This window comes from Apteryx mantelli, chromosome 25 (assembly GCF_036417845.1).
Source record: "Apteryx mantelli isolate bAptMan1 chromosome 25, bAptMan1.hap1, whole genome shotgun sequence".
NCBI lineage: Eukaryota > Metazoa > Chordata > Aves > Apterygiformes > Apterygidae > Apteryx > Apteryx mantelli.
This window is the reverse complement of record NC_090002.1, coordinates 11,904,321-11,920,663: the sequence shown is the minus strand read 5'-3', so window position 1 is coordinate 11,920,663 and position 16,343 is coordinate 11,904,321. Positions and strand designations below refer to the sequence as shown.

General features: G+C 52.6%; 2 long non-coding RNA genes across 2 annotated transcripts; both read right to left on the bottom strand.

The window, feature by feature from the left end:
* Positions 1–4,041: 4,041 nt before the first annotated feature.
* Positions 4,042–6,795, bottom strand: LOC136994200 (uncharacterized). Its single transcript, XR_010886324.1, has 2 exons — positions 6,708–6,795; positions 4,042–5,326 (listed from the first exon to the last, which is right to left on the bottom strand). It is a non-coding gene; the product is annotated as an uncharacterized lncRNA (long non-coding RNA).
* A 458-nt stretch (positions 6,796–7,253) lies between these two features.
* LOC136994199 (uncharacterized) lies at positions 7,254–9,362 on the bottom strand. The gene is made up of 4 exons (XR_010886323.1): positions 9,244–9,362; positions 8,872–9,057; positions 7,576–7,671; positions 7,254–7,394 (listed from the first exon to the last, which is right to left on the bottom strand). It is a non-coding gene; the product is annotated as an uncharacterized lncRNA (long non-coding RNA).
* Positions 9,363–16,343: the final 6,981 nt, after the last annotated feature.

Genomic DNA, 16,343 nt, shown 5'->3' with positions numbered 1-16,343 from the left:
ACTAGATGGGCGAAAAAGTAAAAAGCGGGGAGCAAGGAAGACCTGCAGAGGTGGTCTGAGGGGACAAAAGAGGTTCTGCAGGGTGTGGAGGGCCAGAAGACAGCCCTGGGGCTCAACCAAGGTCTCCAGAGGGGTCCTGGGGGAACAAGAGAGGTCTGAAGGGGACTAGCTGGCCAAGAAATCAAATCAGGGTAACAAGAAACACCTGTGGAGGTGCTCTGAGGGCACAGGAGGGGTCCTATGGGAAGCAGAGGGCCAAAAGAGGGCTCCGGGACACAACAAAGACCTTGGGAGGGGTTCTGAGCAGACTAGACAGGTCGTAAGGGGACTCGAGGGCCAGAAGACAGCTTTGGGGCATGACAGAGGCCTTTGGAAGGGTTCCGAGGGGACTGGAGTGCTGCTAGAGGGTCTAGAGGGACAATGGAGGTCTGTCGGTGGAAACTAAAAGGCCAAAGGAGGGGGCCAAAGCAGAACAGAGGGCTGCTGAAAGGACTGGATGGCTGACAGAGGGCTCCAGCACATGAAGAAGGGCTCCAGAGGGATCCTTGTAATCCTGCAGGATCTAGAGAGAAACAAAGACTTCTTAAGGGACAAGAGAACAAATGCAGTGCCTTGGAGCACACCTAAAGGCAAGTGGATAGGTCCTGAGGGAACTAGAGAGCAAATATGAGAGTGCTGGGGAGACAAGGGGCAAAACTGAAGATTCTGGGGCATTTAACTCACCCGCCATAATCTTCCTGCTTGGACCCTGCCTCTTACCTCTGAGAAGTTGGCCTTTGCTTTCATTCCACAGGCAGCTGTCAGTTGTTGCGTAGTCTTGGCAGACAAGTTGGGGACCACTGCCCAGGCAGTCATGACCCGCAACACCACATGCTCAGAACAGTTCTCAGGAAGTCATGCAGATTCATAACCTGAAGGGCAAAAAGCAAATATCTCTTAAGCACAGTTTTCATTTCATCATAGGAGCAATTTTTCCCTCTCTTCTCCACTGTACTGCCTCTAACACACCTTCCTCATCACCATTTTCCCCTGTTACTTCTACTCTTCTCAGTTGCCCCTGTTGCATCTCAGTTGCATCTTAGTCCTCTAAAGCAGCTGTTTCTCATCCACATGTACTTTCATTTCCTGTCACCGATTCCCCTTCCTGTTTGTCCTATAGCAGGCAGCCAAGACACCCTGGCCTGGTGTTTAGCCGCACATCCCTTTTTGTCTGGCCAGCAGCTGAGACAGAGCAGAGGGCAACAAGAAGGGTGGATCTGAACAGAGTAGACCTGGGCACTGAGCAACACAGAAGCAGCAGCAAGGCATCAAAGAGATCGCATCTTTGTAAAGAAAATACTTATAGTTCCAGGTCATTAGAGGCAACTGGGGATTCTCTGTATCCGTGCCCAGGCCTCCTGCAGGCTCTTTCCACACAGTTAAAGGTACCTGAATGCAATGACCTTGGGAGGCAGTGACACAGTGTCCCTGGGGCTGCTGTGGGGTACCTGTGGCTGTTCCAGGGTCTCTCAAGCTGTTCTAGGCTCCTTGGACAGAAACAGTGTTAATCATGTTTCCTTGAGGACTTTCTCTTGTGCTGCATAACAGGACAGCTTCACACCAAGCCCTCCCAGCACCGCCACTCCTCATAGCTGATGCCTAACTAACCTCAGTTCTGAGCAAAGCTATGACTACCAGGAGTCCACACAGTCCCTCACACTCTCCTTGCCCTCCCCATTGCTAAGAGGGACAGCCCCAGCCCTTAGGGACAACCCTGCCTGGTCACACCAGAGATGCAAAACACTTCCTGACCTGTACGAGGGAAAAACTGGGAAATTCCACTGTCCCTGATGACCTATGGGGACTCTCGCATGAGCGACACATGTCCAGTAAGGAACAGACACAGCAGGCCACTGCCGCAGGGCAGAGAAGGCACAGGAACCTGGAACTACAGCTCCAGGCCTGCCACAGAGCACAACGTGAACAGCTGCTGGGAATCCCGCTGACAGAGAACTGCAACTCCTATCGCCTCGAGAGGCACAACATGATCTCCCAGAAGCCCAGGATGGGAAGACTACACCTCCGGGCATGCCCTGCAGACTAAAACGGCCACCGGGAAAACCATTGCCAAAAGACTATAACTCCCAGAATGCCGTGCAGGTTAAACTGGCCGCCCGGAAGCCCAGTACCGGAAGACTACTGCTCCCGGCATGCCTGGCGCAAAACAAAATGGCCTCCCGGAAGCCCAGTACCGGAAGACTACTGCTCCCGGCATGCCGCGCAAAGCAACATGGCCGCCCGGAAGCCCAGTACCGGAAGACTACTGCTCCCGGCATGCCGGGGTGGGGGTGCAGCGCTCCGTGAAGTTTGACCCTGTGGTGATTCCGTTCCGTCGCGCCCCTATTCCCCCCCCCCCCCCCCCCCGGGACCCGGATACCGCCGCAAAGCCGGGAGCGCGGCCCCGCGATCCCCCACACTGGCCCCGGACTCCCACGACACCGCCGCGAGCGGCCCCGGGTCAGCTCCGACATTGCCCCTGCCCCCCCCCCCGATCCTCCACAGGGATTCTCTTGGGAATCCCCCTCCCCGACACGCTCCCGATCTGACCCAGGACCCCACCCCCGCGGTACTCCGACTGCGCAATAAACCCCACCACAGCCCCGCCGCACCTCCTTCTTCCCCCGCCGCACCACCGCAGCCCCGGCGCTCCCCCTTCCTCTCCCCCCCCCCCGCCCCGCACCACCACAGCCCCGGCGTACACCCTCCCTCCCCACTCTCCATGGCCCCGGTGCACCGCTCCTCCCCACCACGTCCTCGGCCGGCCCCCACTGCCCCGGTGCACCGCCATCCCTGGCCCCAGTGCAGTTTCTCCCGGTCCGGTGCGCCCTGGTTGTGCCGCGTTGCCCGGGACGCACCCATCCGCCGGGACCCCCGGCACGTGGGGAAACCGCAGCCCCAAGCGCGGACACCCTCGCCTTGCTCACCTCCTCCACGGTGCAGCTGCCATGCCCGTCCCAGCAGGCGGTGCTCAGCAGCAGCTCCATTGTCCCAGACCTGCCCCAGCGCAGGCTTTCCCCAACTGCAGCTCCAACCCCAGTGCATGCCCACTGTTGCCATCAGCCCCACCTGGGGCTCATCCCAGCCCGAAAGCCAACAGCTGCAGCCCATCAGGAACCAGGGAGGGGGAATGGCCATCAGCCCCATCACAGACAGCTGCGGCTCCCAGGGTAGCAGAGGCACCCCCACTCCTGAGAGCAGCTTGCTGAAAGCTGAAGGGAGACCCCTGGGGTGTACAGAGAGGAAAAGGGAGTATTGAGGGAACAAGAAAACAAATCCAGAGCTGTGGGTGCAACAAAAGTAAAAAAAAGGCAATGATAGAGCAAACAAAATGACTATGGGGGCACAAAAGGCAAAGGGAGGGCCCTGGGGCACACCAAGAAGCACCCAGAAAACTCTGGGACAGGGGAGAAAGCTAAATGGAGAACTTTGAGACATGCTGCAAAGCAAACACAGGGCCCCGGGGCACACCAAAAGGCACACAGGGGGCTTGAGGGCAACCCAAAATGTGAATTGAGGGGTCCTGAGGGCATCAGAGGGTAAACACAAGGCTCTGGGGCAAACCAAAATACAAATGAAGGGCCTTGGTGCACACAAAAGGGGCCATAAGGCACATCACAGGGCTCCAAGCGGCTGATGGGACGGTGCCTGCAGGTTCCCCCCATCCCCATGGAAACTATCTCCCAGCTCCAGACACGCAGGCCCCATCCCCAGACACACAAGGGACATTGCAAAGTGCTGAAAGCAAATCCGGAAGCAGCCTGGGGACCCCTGGAGGGGCCCTGGCTGCCCCCAGGATGATGGGAAACACCACCACCCCAAGGTCCAGACAATGCAAGGGAAATTCCCCACAGCCCTGCAAACAGCACTGGGTTCCCTGGGAACCGCAGGGACACCAAAGTATGAGGGACTTGGGGACCAGCTCCCAGCACCACACACAATGTGTAACCTCCTTCCCTGGACATCATCTTCAGGCAAAGCAACGGCAGGAACCACAGACATGAGTGCAAAGAATAAAGCAACTGTTTATTGTTTTACTGCACAGAAACAACACCTGGGCGTGAGTCTGCCATGCTTGCCCTTATCCTGTGACACCTGAAGAGTCATGACCACACCAGCGTTCATCCATCCGTCAGGGAAGGGTCAGCTCCTGCTGCTGCCCTTGTCGTGGCAGGTGTCTGAGTAGCCGACAGCCTACCCCCTCCGCTTTTTCCTTCAGGCATAGGATCCAGCTCTGAGAGTTGAGAGGAAAATGCCTGATCTTGCCTGCCTGTGCTTCTGCCCTACCCCAGACTAGAGCCCTGCAGGACACTTTCACAGCGCTCAGCTCACCCATCACATCGCCAGTCTCGGTGTGATGGGCCTGAGCCACACGAAACCCAGACCCTCAGGTCAGCACACAGAGCTGAACGCGGGGTACGGGGAAAAGTTACAAACCCCAAAGGAGGGTTCACAGCCTGCTGCTTAGGCTTCAGGGCTTACAGTTTATTATCCAAGGATTTAGCCCTTTTCGTTTATCAGTAAGCTGAAAACCCTGCACCCTAAGTGACAAACTGCAAATCTTGGAATGCAAATGGTTGCCAAGGCTTTAAAATTATGGATGAGGTTGGATTTTAAATTCTGCGCCCTGACTGCTAAATGAGCAAACTGTAAACTCTGACTGATAAAGACTGAGCCCCACAAAATAAAGTAATACACCGTAACTCCTGAGTGACAGAACCTCAACAACAAACTAAACAATAAACCTTAAGTGAAAAACTTCAAACCCTCAGCTTTAAGCAAGAAACACCAAAGCACCCATGAGCGTGAGAACCATACAGAGGAGCCATGGGGTTTTGCCCACAGTTTAAGAAGTTTCCCCTTCAGTTAGAAGGGCAGCAGAACAGGAAGACACGCACCAAAATCATGTGACAGTTGCTGTTTATAGGCTTGGTTTTAGCCATCATTCAAACGTGAGCACGTGCAAGAATCGTGCCACTGGATTGCACTAAGCTGCACTTCCACTGAACCTACCTGAAACACCGCAAGCACTAATTTCTCTCTGTTACAGACAATTAATATTTTTGGTCCTCTCAGCTCCATGGGCAAACATCCACAGCCAATGACACCAATAACCACCTAGGGCAAAAACAGCTTCCACCTCCCAGCCCTGCTCACATACAGTGCAGCTCCAGGACTTAGCTGTGTCCACGCTGTAAGTCAGAGCTCATCCTCCATGGCCAGCCGCAGATCTCCACAGAGCTCCCAGCTGGGACGACGCTCCTTCGACTGCCGGACTATGCTTCAGCACCTGCAAAGCAGCCAGAATGGTTACTGAGAGGCCAGGCAACTGCACAGCCCTCCTAGAACTACTCCCTAGTCCAAGGCCCAGAATTGTTTCCGCAATTATGACTGATCCTCTGCGCTGCTTCAGTCACCCTCTGTGGCTCCGTTTCATCGCAAGGATGTCACAGCAACCCTCACGTACAGTCAGGCTCGGTCAGTCACCTGGCCACCTCCAGCCTTCGGTAGATGATACTCCTCAGAGAAACTGTGCCGCTGACAGACACTCTCAGAAAGCGCTGTCCAGCCAAGGCAGGATAAAAACTAAGGCCTCCAAAAACTCCAAACTCTGGAGAGACTGAGCTGATGGGAAACTGACTCTGGCCAGGACAGTGACAGGAGGAGGATTTTGCTTCACTCGCTCAGGCTGCCTAGTGGACAACACAAGTGGCCCAAGTCAGACAGACCCTGCTGGAAAGCCCTATGACACGACAGCGTGCCAGAAAGCAGAGTTGAGCGCAGGCTCCTGGAAGAGGAGCAGAGCAAGGCTGACGTAGGGAAGACACCAGCTTGCATAAAGGCAGACGTGACAGAAAAGCAGGCTCAATGCCAGTGCCGCGACCACGACTCAAGCTGCACCGCGCAGCAGCCCTGTCTGTGCACAGGTGGACAAGACGCAGTAACTGCAGGCCACGCTGATGAGTAGGACAGACAACAACAGCAGCTCCAGACCGCCCTACCACGAGCACCTGTCCTACCACCCGAGTACTCGGAGCCTCTGCTGCTCTCTGCCTCCATGACACCTTCCTTCCCCAGGAGCCTCTTCACTGCCTACTACATCCCCCACCGCATCTCTGGCCCATTAGTGCCCCCCCACTGCACATACACAGCCCTCTGCCCGCAGAGGTGTCTGACGTGACCCGAGCCAGGCAGACTGATGGGACCCACTGGTCACTGCTGGCACTGGACCGAGTGACAGGGAAAGAAAGAGAATGGTGGCGAGCTGGACAGAGGGACAGGGAGCGGAACCAGATGGATCCTGTCAGCCCAGAACAGCTCTTGCCACTCTCCAACCCCACTTGCCTGCCGAGCACGCAGAGCTCTCTGCACACCGCTGTGCCCAAAGTCCACTTGTGGGCCTGCTTGCCTGTTTCCCTACAGCTCCAGGGTGCCTGCGTCTGCCAGAGCGAGGGTGCACGCACAGGTCCGGACTGGGGAGAAACCTTGTGTTCAGTGACGGTATTTCACTGCTCCTTGCGCCTTAGCCCCTTTCAGAGGCTTAACCCCAAATTCTCTCAGCCCTTAACAACTTCAGTACGTTCATGGCACCTAGTTTTTCCACACGCTCCAATCTTCCTTGCTCTTTCCTGTCTTGCTCAAAAACCCTCCCAGACCCCATCTGTACTTACGTGCTTCCTTAAAACAGTATCACCGAAATCAACAAAACAGGCTGAGCTGCTCCTCTTCAAGTTGCCGGCCCTCAGAACGTTAGCCTGCAAATGAATCAAACCACCAAGGTCATTGGGAGAGTCTCGTTTTGGAGCTCCCCCCCTCCCCCCCCCAAAGCTTTAACGATGGTCCCCTAACCCAGGCAAATGCAGATCCTCCCTTAAGCACTGTAACAGATTTTATTCTGGGGTCCTGAGTTGCTGTTACGACATTAAGCAGCAAAGCAAGGCAAAGACAGCTGGGGTCACAACTTACCCACCTAGCCACGAAAATTCTTATTTGAGGCCTCGCTGCTTTTTTCAGGTAAACAGACCAAAATAAAACTCCAAAGAGGCAGCTGAGGCTTCACACGGGCCTTGGGGCCCTGCTAGCAACAGCAATGCCGTAGCCACTGGGCTACCAGTCGCTGTTCCCCCCCCCCTCCTTTGCTGGTCCGTGAATTGCGGCTTATTACTCACAAGTCTGGTAAGGACGCGGCCGACCCTCCTACGGCCAAAGGCTCCTCGTCAGGACCAGGCAGAGAACCTTTCCGCTGGCATTTGGAGTCTCCTGGCCGTTCTTGACGCCTGATAACTTACAAAGGGCTGAGGGCGGGAGCTTGTAGTTCTTCATGGCAGCACATAGTCGTTTCCCGATGTTCTGAACGCCTAAGATTAACACAGTTCATAAATACAAAAATACCACCGCTATAGGGTGTAAAGCCAAGCTAAAATTTCTGCAACCAAAGAAAACCTCTTTGTGTCTCACAGAACGAGCTGTGTGCATCAGCGCCTATAGCTCAAGGGTAGCAATCCCTCCGGGGCAACGTTCTTTTGGCAGGCTACATACCTGAACTCCTCTGTCTTGCCTAAGAGTCTCTGCTGGGACATGACGTAACTTTGCCAGCCAGCGCTTGTTGATAGAAGCATAGTAAAATCCATCACCCTACAAAAGTATAAAGCAAAGCACAAAACAAAAAAAACCATTCAAAGCTCTGCAGGGAATCATAAGAATTCAAAGTTTTTTATAAGCACCAAAAAACGGATCTCTATACACGCACACAAGCAAGGCAAACGAGAATACACAAGCCACAAATACCGCTTCCCCCAACCCCTCTTTTGGAAGCTATGTCGACAGTCAGGCTTGCTGTGAAGGGGAAGTTAGACTAAGTAGTCACTAGAGATTAATCTTTCAGAAACCTTCCACGTCCACGTTTTTGGCACAACCGTGCTCTGTCAATTCAGACACGCACAAGAAGATCCACTTCTTGTAACGTTTGCACAGTAACCCCCCCCACCCCACCCTGCTCATTAAGATTAGTGCCCACTGTGCCACTTGGATAGATGATACGCTGCTGTCTATTTGCTTCCCTGACATTAGCTACTACAGAGGGAATTGAGCAGATTGGATTGCCTCTGTGCTCTCAAAGGGAAAAGTCTCAAAGACAGTTACCGACCAGACTGCTGCTAAACAGTCTTTCTCACAGAAGGAGAATTTGTGTTCTGGCCCCAAAGGGGATGCAAGGATGCTGCTGCTGGCACCCACTTTCCCTTACCGCTGTTTTCTAACGGTGCTGCTCCCATGGACTCAGCAGATGTGGAAAGCATTACTGAAAAAGGCTTGCCTTGTCCTGGGAATTTGAGGGCAGCAGATTTTACAGCCACTTCTTCCAGTCCAGTGAAAGCAGCGTCACATTCCTTGTTCCGTTCCTGACTCCTTTCCAGTAAGTTCCACCCCGGTCTGCTGATACCGGCAAAGCTACGTTAACGCTCTTGGAAGAAATGAAATCCTCCTCAAACTGCTCTAAGTTGGAACTGACAAGAAGGAGCCTTAACTCCACAAGGCTTTAACCTTTCTTCTATCTACTGTCTTTCCGTTTCCCCAAGTACCATTGCCAGGTAATAAACCTGGGATTGCACTAACTGAGCCTTCCTGAAAGCAATCTCTTAATTTTACAATTTGGACACCTCTGTCTTTCTGTCTCTCTGTCTCTGTCTCTTCAGAGACTCTGGCCACTTGACCACCATTCCCCCAAGATAATAGTTTGCTGTCTTGTAGCTCTTAAAGCATGATGCCTCGCAGACACATAAAGTCACACGCACAGAAATATACGTACATAGCATACTTTTTGTAATGCGTACAGACCTTCAGACCTTATATGTTGGTGATCTATTATTCCGATCACTATTAATAGTGATCTTTCCTCACCAGGAGGAATGGGCTTTCCCTTTTTGGGCGATGGAGACAGCTCTCAGTTGGTTCCGTTTGATTTCATTACTTCAGCTTGCTTACGTTTTTCTGGTCTCTTCATCTTCAGCTGTGGCAATCAATCTAAAAATTAAATATTGTATCTTTCCCTTTCTACATATGCACGTATGATAACAAAACAAAACAGAAACAACCAAAGCAAAACTAAGGCAGATACAGTGAACAATATCCACGGGGTAGGAACGGGTTACTTAGTCCTCAGTGCTGCCTCTGGGAGGCCGAAATAACTAACAGTCATTATCAAGTTACCTTAGTTACCCATGCCACAGCACCTCCTGCTGCAGCAGTTTCTGGTGAGATCAAGGGTCCGCTAAACTGCATTTTTGCTTCCTTGTTTCATCCCATCCCTTCGGTATTAATCACCAAAAAACTGCTTGTCCAGCTTGTCTCTTTGTCAGCATTTGCTATCATTGGTTCCATCTCTGTAACAAAGAGATAAAATTGTATTTCACTTTCAAATAAACACTTAGATTTATGCATGTTCTTTCTCTTTACCGTGTTGTTGGGTTTTTTTCCTTTCCTTTTCCTTAAAGGAAAGGTCTTAATACAGCACCTTGCGTCATACTTTACAGGGTAAACAGTTTGGAAACATGACGTACAGCAATTTGGGCTAGGTTATTAGACAGGCAGGCACATCACCTAATACTTACCTACGCCACCTTCCATGAAACCTGATTTTAATTCTGCTTCAATATTATTGTTGCTGTTCAGTATCCTTTCTCAAACCCTTGTATATGCATGCTTAACCGACAAGTCTCTCAGTCTTTAGCTACGCGGAAGAATGATAGCACTTGATTTGTCTGTCTCCCTTTCAAACCTATTACCTTTTTGATACAGCTCCTAGATTCCCCTTATGCTTGGATGCTGGCCTCACAGGTGATGACCAAAATCAACAACTGGATCACTAGGTCGAGCTGCTTCTCTTCAAGATGTCCCCCTTTGGTGGACTACCCTGCCAAACAAACCAAGAAGACTGATGAGGCTGTGAGGGTATCAGATCTTTGGACCACTTCTCCACAGCTTTCAGGGTGATTGACAGAACCGCTTCTCTTCACATTACTCAAAGCCATGTTCATCTAGCATCTAAGACTAAACTGTTTCTATTTTAAGAGGAGATTGTTGTTTGTTGAAACTTTACATATAGTCCATAACCCGCTACACATCATCTCTAGTCCCTTCTGCTTTCACAACACTTTCGGTAATTAAAGGTGGGAATTAAGAGCACCCATTGTCCTATGGACTAGAGTAAGTCATTTCTCCTGCTCTGAAGAGGTGCCTAAAAGCCATGCTGTTTTCTGTAGCATCCCTGGGGCTTCCCGTAGCCCACCAGCATTCTCTTAGGCTTTTCCCGAGCCTTTTATTTTTTTAAGGTTATTCCTTAGCCTACAATTTTATGTTAACGTTCTCCTTAAGCATTGTGCACAGCACAATTATCCCAGACCAGCCACATTAACAGAGTTCTCTTGCATGCACAGAGGCTTCTAAGAGGTGGCTCAGAAGAAAAGAGAGAAAAGTCTGTTTTTCATCTGTGCACCCACCCGTCAACATTCTTCACCAAGAAGTGCTGTAAATTCCCTTTTCTCTAAAGTGGGACTGAGTCAGAGGGAAGACACAGATCACCCCCCATATTTATTAGAACACCTCACTGCTGTGGGCACTGGGTCCGGGAGTGCTTTTAGCATTGTTTGGGGCTTTGGGACATCAGGCTGCTGTGCCACTGCTGGAGACATCCAGACCCCTGTGCAGCATATGTGCAGCTTCCCTGAGATGTCAGAGGCAATGGAGGTCCCATCACCACATACTGCACTGGGGAAGCCCATGGCTTTAGGATAGCTGGACAGGAGGGAGGAGGGCTCAATGGGGCTTTCAATCAGTTGGTGCCCACGTTGGCTGGGGCCCACAGTCTGTGCCTGGGGGTGGAGGAGGCCTCCGGGTGCCTGGGAGCGTCGTTCTTCTATCCCTCTTCTTGCTCGCCTAGCCACAATTCTCAAGCAAATAACCGGGGGGGGGGGGGTGCACTAATTGTACCTGACTCAAATTGACATTCAGCCTGCTTGGTCTAGAGGTTTTAAACCTCCTCGTGACTAACCAGCACTCTTGGGCGTGCCTGCCGCAACAGAAGCCGTGCCACAACCCTGCTCCGGGGCCCGCCTGCCTCCCCGCTCCTCCCCTGCCCTTGCTGGGGAGGAACCGGGGCCCTAAAGGCGACACAGGGAACAGAGAAAGTCCGACCACGCTCCAGCACACCCTGCCCCGCGCAGACCCTGCCCTACGCTCCCGGCGCGGTGCCGGGCCCCAGCCCCCCCCCCCACGCAGCGACGGCTGCAGCGGGCAGGACACAGCCCGCCACCACCCGAAGGCACGCGCTCGCCTCGCTGGGGCCCCCCGATCCTCGACTCCAGGCGGTCCCGGCCCTCACCTGCCGCTGCTGCCGAACGAAAACGCCACCATGCTGCTCGCCGCCGCCGCACATAAGCCGGCTACGAACCGAGCGGGAGGGGCGGAGCGGGGGGGAGCAGGAGGGAGGCAAGAGCCGCAATGGCACCCTCACGTGCTTGCGGCATGGCGCTGCAGCCGGCCGGCTCACGCGTGCGAACCGCAGCCCTCCGCGGCCCCACGGGGCTCACACCGAGCACCCCGAGGCTGCTCTGCCTGTGCCCGAGAGCGCAGCGGGCATCAGCGAGCAGGCTCTGGTGCTGCACCGGTGAAAGAGTACCACGGAGCAGCTCCGAGATGGCACTGCCCGTCCCCGCGACACCAGGAAGCACCGATAAGGAAGAGCGTTCTGCGGCACGGGTCCATGAGCACCGGGAAGGGGCGACGAGCATGGCCCATTCGCTTACCCGTTACCGAAACAGCAGAGAGTAGCAGCGAACACGGCAACCGGCACTGCGCGTGCGCGCGCCAGCTGGCTGTAATATTTTCTGTATGCAGGAGAGGCCACTCGTGGCTGCAGCAGTGAGCGCAGCGGAACGCAGTGCGCATGCGCTGTCCCTTGCGATCGCAGTACCGCTTTTTCGACACGAGAGGGCAGCAGTGAGCACAGTTGAACACAGTGCGCATGTGCGCCCTCGCTGGGGCGACGGGGGATTCTCTGTACCAGGGGCTCCCGCAGGCTCTTTCCACACAGTTAAAGGTACCTGAACGCAGTGGCCTTGGGAGGCTGTGACACGGTGTCCCTAGGGCTGCTGCGGGGCGCCTGTAGCTGTTCCAGGGTCTCTCAGGCTCCTTTAGGGTCCTTGGAGAGAAACAGTGCTGGTCACGTTTCCAGGATGGGAAGACTACACCTCCCGGAATGCCCTGCAGACTAAAATGGCCGCCGGGAAAGCCACTGCCAGAAAACTATACCTCCCAGCATGCTGTGCAGACTAAAATGGCCGCCCGGAAGCCCGGTGACGGAAGACTACTGCTCCCGGCATGCCGCGCAAAACAACATGGCCGCCCGGAAGCCCGGTGCCTGAAGACTACTGCTCCCGGCATGCCGCGCCAAACAACATGGCCGCCCGGAAGCCTGGTGCCGGAAGACTACTGCTCCCGGCATGCCGCGCAAAACAACATGGCCGCCCGGAAGCCCGGTGACGGAAGACTACTACTCCCGGCATGCCGCGCCAAACAACATGGCCGCCCGGAAGCCCGGTGACGGAAGACTACTGCTCCCGGCATGCCGCCCCAAAACAATATGGCCGCCCGGAAGTCCGGTGACGGAACACTACTGCTCCCGGCATGCCTGGGGGCGCAACGGTCTGTGACGTTTGAACTGCTGGCGATTTCTTTCCGTCCGTCCCCCCCCCCCCCCCGCCCGCCCTTCGGACCCGGATACTGCCGCAGAGCCCGGAGCGCGGCCCCGCGATCCCCAACACCGGCCCGGGACCCCACCCCGGACACTGCCGCTGCCGTCCACTGAGGGACTGTTTTTTCGGCACGCGAGGACAGCAATGAGCGCGGCGGAACGCAGTGCGCATGCGCGCCCCCTTTCGGGTGCAATACCGCTTTTTTGACACGCGAGGGCAGCAATGAGCGCGGCGGAACGCAGTACGCATGCGCATCTCCTTTTCCGACAGTCGGGGGGGGGAGCCGTGCGCACTGAGGAAGCATTGCGCATGTGCGCGCCCGCTCTCTGCTGCACTGCTTTGGTGACATGCGAGGGCAGCAGTGACCACGGTGGACCCCTTGTGCATGTGAGCCCGCGCTGAGTGCAGTACCGCTTTTTCCACAACGGGGGGGGGGGGGGCAGCAAGCACTGTGAACTCACTACGCGTGAGCGCCTTATTGGGGGGGCAGTACTGCTAGCTCGGCACCCGAGGCAGCAGTGAGCACCGCGGCAACACTGCGCAGGTGCTGCAATTTAGCTGCCGTACTGGCTTTTCGACACGCGAGGGCAGCAGTGAGCACGGGGGATAGGGACGCGGTGCGCATGCGCAGCCCTGCTGGGTGCCGTTGTTTTTTCGACACCCGAGGGCAACGGTGAGCAATGTTAAGTCAGTGCACATGCGCGAGACTCTCTGTGCTGTACTTACTGGCCATCACCTGAGGGCAGCGTTGAGCGTGGCTGTGAACTATTGCGCATGCGCGCGGTTCCTCTCTGCTGCACCAGCTGGTCGTCATCCGTAGGCAGCAGCAAGCGGGGGAAAGGGGGGGGGGTTGGGGGGCACCGCGCATACATCATTCTCCCGGCTGCAGTACCGGTTTGTAACCAAGTGAAGGTGGAACCGAGCCACGTTACATCCATTCTGTGCTCACACGGAAGAGCAATGCTTCGAGAGCAGCTGCAGTGACGACTTTGCATCCTATAACTACATGCCAACATGCAACTTCAGCACTGGCCTTTGGAGATATTTCACCGCCATTGCCTAATGTGATCTACCGTTATTTACAGGGCCTGCTGCTAGGCACAGAGTTTCTGTATTTCATATTCAAGTTGTTTCTACTAGAGGCTTTATTAACAAAGCTTTCATTTGAACGTTGCAAAATACTCCCCAGACAAAAAATATTCAGAGGCTGCACTAAAAAATTCCCACCACCATTAAACAAGCAGCAGTCTTCTTTAGGACTTTCAACCTCTTGCCTTTACTGATTGTTAAACAAAATAAACAGCCCAAAGAAAGCTGCACTATTTTCTTGATGGACTGCTCAGTTTTTATTATTAAACAGTAAGAGATGTTTGCACAGAGAACATCTACCACGTTAAAGCCTGAAAACATTAGTATTCCAATCACCTTTTGTGGTACTACAGGAAACAAGCTAAAAAGGCTTGTTCCATTTCTAAAATAGCTGGACTTTTGTAACAGTGATCACAGCCTAAAGGCTATTACTATGTGAAAAAAGACTAATGCCCTGATCACCTAGGTACCATTTACCTGGCTCGATTACTACAATTATTAGTAATGAAAGTGCATAGCCTTCTATAAAAGGTAAATATGGTCTTTTAAACCCTTCCAGTGACTCCACAGAATTGTCTTTACTTTTGATTGGTAGCCAGCTTCTTCAAACCCAGCTGCAAGAAACATTTTGCCTCCAAGTCACAACTTTCTGCTCCCCAGGGGCTGGTTAAAAGGAAACCTGGCATTCACCACTGTCTGACAAAACGTACGGTAAGCCCTAAAGTACAGGACAAGACACCTTCTCTAAGGAAACCGACTACTACGTCTCCTTCACTGCAGGTTTTTCTTAGTATTGTGGTCCATTCAACAAACAAAAGAGTGCAATAAATGTTTTAATCTGCTCTAAGGGCTTTCATATAAGAGAACAACATCAAAAGGAGTTATTATGGGATTTAGTCTTCACTACACAGGCTACCCCAGCGCCATGGACTCACTTTAAAGAATGGGTAATGTACATATTTTTGCCCTAATATTCACGGAATGAGCAGGCACTTGATCAAGTAGGATTGTTCATAAAAAAACCTCTGACAGTGTGTTGCTAGGTAACAGACCTAGACAAGCAGTTCTTTACTCTGATCCTTGGGCTTACACTTCTTCTGCTGGATGTAATCAAAGGTGTCCTTTTCACATCCTACTGTCAGGGCCTCCCCAGCAGTTCCTGCAGCAACCCCCCCCCCTCAGAAGAAACAACTGAAGAACAGAGATAATCTTGTGAAAAGAATGGGGAAACCAATGTATGCTGTGCATGGCACTCAAAGACCCAATCTTCAGGTCAAAAATAAAACTCTCTCAAATAGATTAGGTGGGCAAAAGAGGTAACTTCTCTGTGCCAAAATGTTCCTTGCACATATGTAGGCTGCCTCTCCCTGCTATCATGGTATCCCATACCAGCAAGGACACCGTGAAAAATTTCGGAAACTGCAGTATTTATCAGAAGCATTTCCAATGCCTTGAGAAAACAGTTGAAGGAGAGGCTCACGCAGGGCGTGTGACTGGAAAGAATACTCTGCACCTAAATGACCAGGCCTAAAATGACCAGCACAGAGCATGGATCCTGTGGTCTCCAGGAGTGCAGGAATTCTCATGTTCTTGAATATATTGCTGCCGGTGAAACACAATACACCACAGTAATACTGACTGTTGGAGGCAAGCCTGGAATAAGAGTGAAAGAAAAGTACACGTTGAAGACAAATATGAAGTTACAAGCCCCTTGGAATTCAGACACGCTTCTAGATTTACTGCCTATTTTAAAGGCGCACCTTCGGCAATTCTGTACAATTTATTTTCCCAGAAGCCTGAGACAAGGATGAAATGCATATCAAAGAAAGGCACAGCATAACTGCTCTGGCCTATAAATTACTGGTTTCAACCACTGCACAGTTAAAGCGCTAGCATTCCTGCCAAGAAATAATGTCAAAGCAGAATGATGAAGTAGGTCATAATTCTGAAACTGGACATAAAGGAGCCTGTTTCGCAGTCACGAGTTGAAATACAGCGTTCTCATTCTCACTAATAACCTGCTGTAGAGATTGGCACGTGTACAGTGGCTTCTACACTACACAAAGAAATTGGATACGGGGCAGATGCCACGTCCTGAATGTGGAACTATAGATCTGAAGGCACAGATTTAAACAAATGCCTGTGACGTACCAGAGGTCTAGCGTATTTATATTTACCATATATCAGCTCTCCTGTGTGGATAGGCTGTTCCACCTTCTTTATTTGTTAGCTGACAGATGCCCTATGAGAAAGCAAAGAAAGGAAGAAATTCAAAATGAAATTAAACAGTTTAGAGGTGGCCTCAAAGGGTTTGCTTGATCTCCCCCCACCCAGCCAAACCACCAAAATATATGTAGTTCTGTGATCACTGCACTCCTGAGAGCCTAGTAGTAGATGGTGCTTGTTAAACAGCAGTGAAATTGTAAAACAGATGTTTAACAGTCTCAAAGAGATTTATGACATGTACAT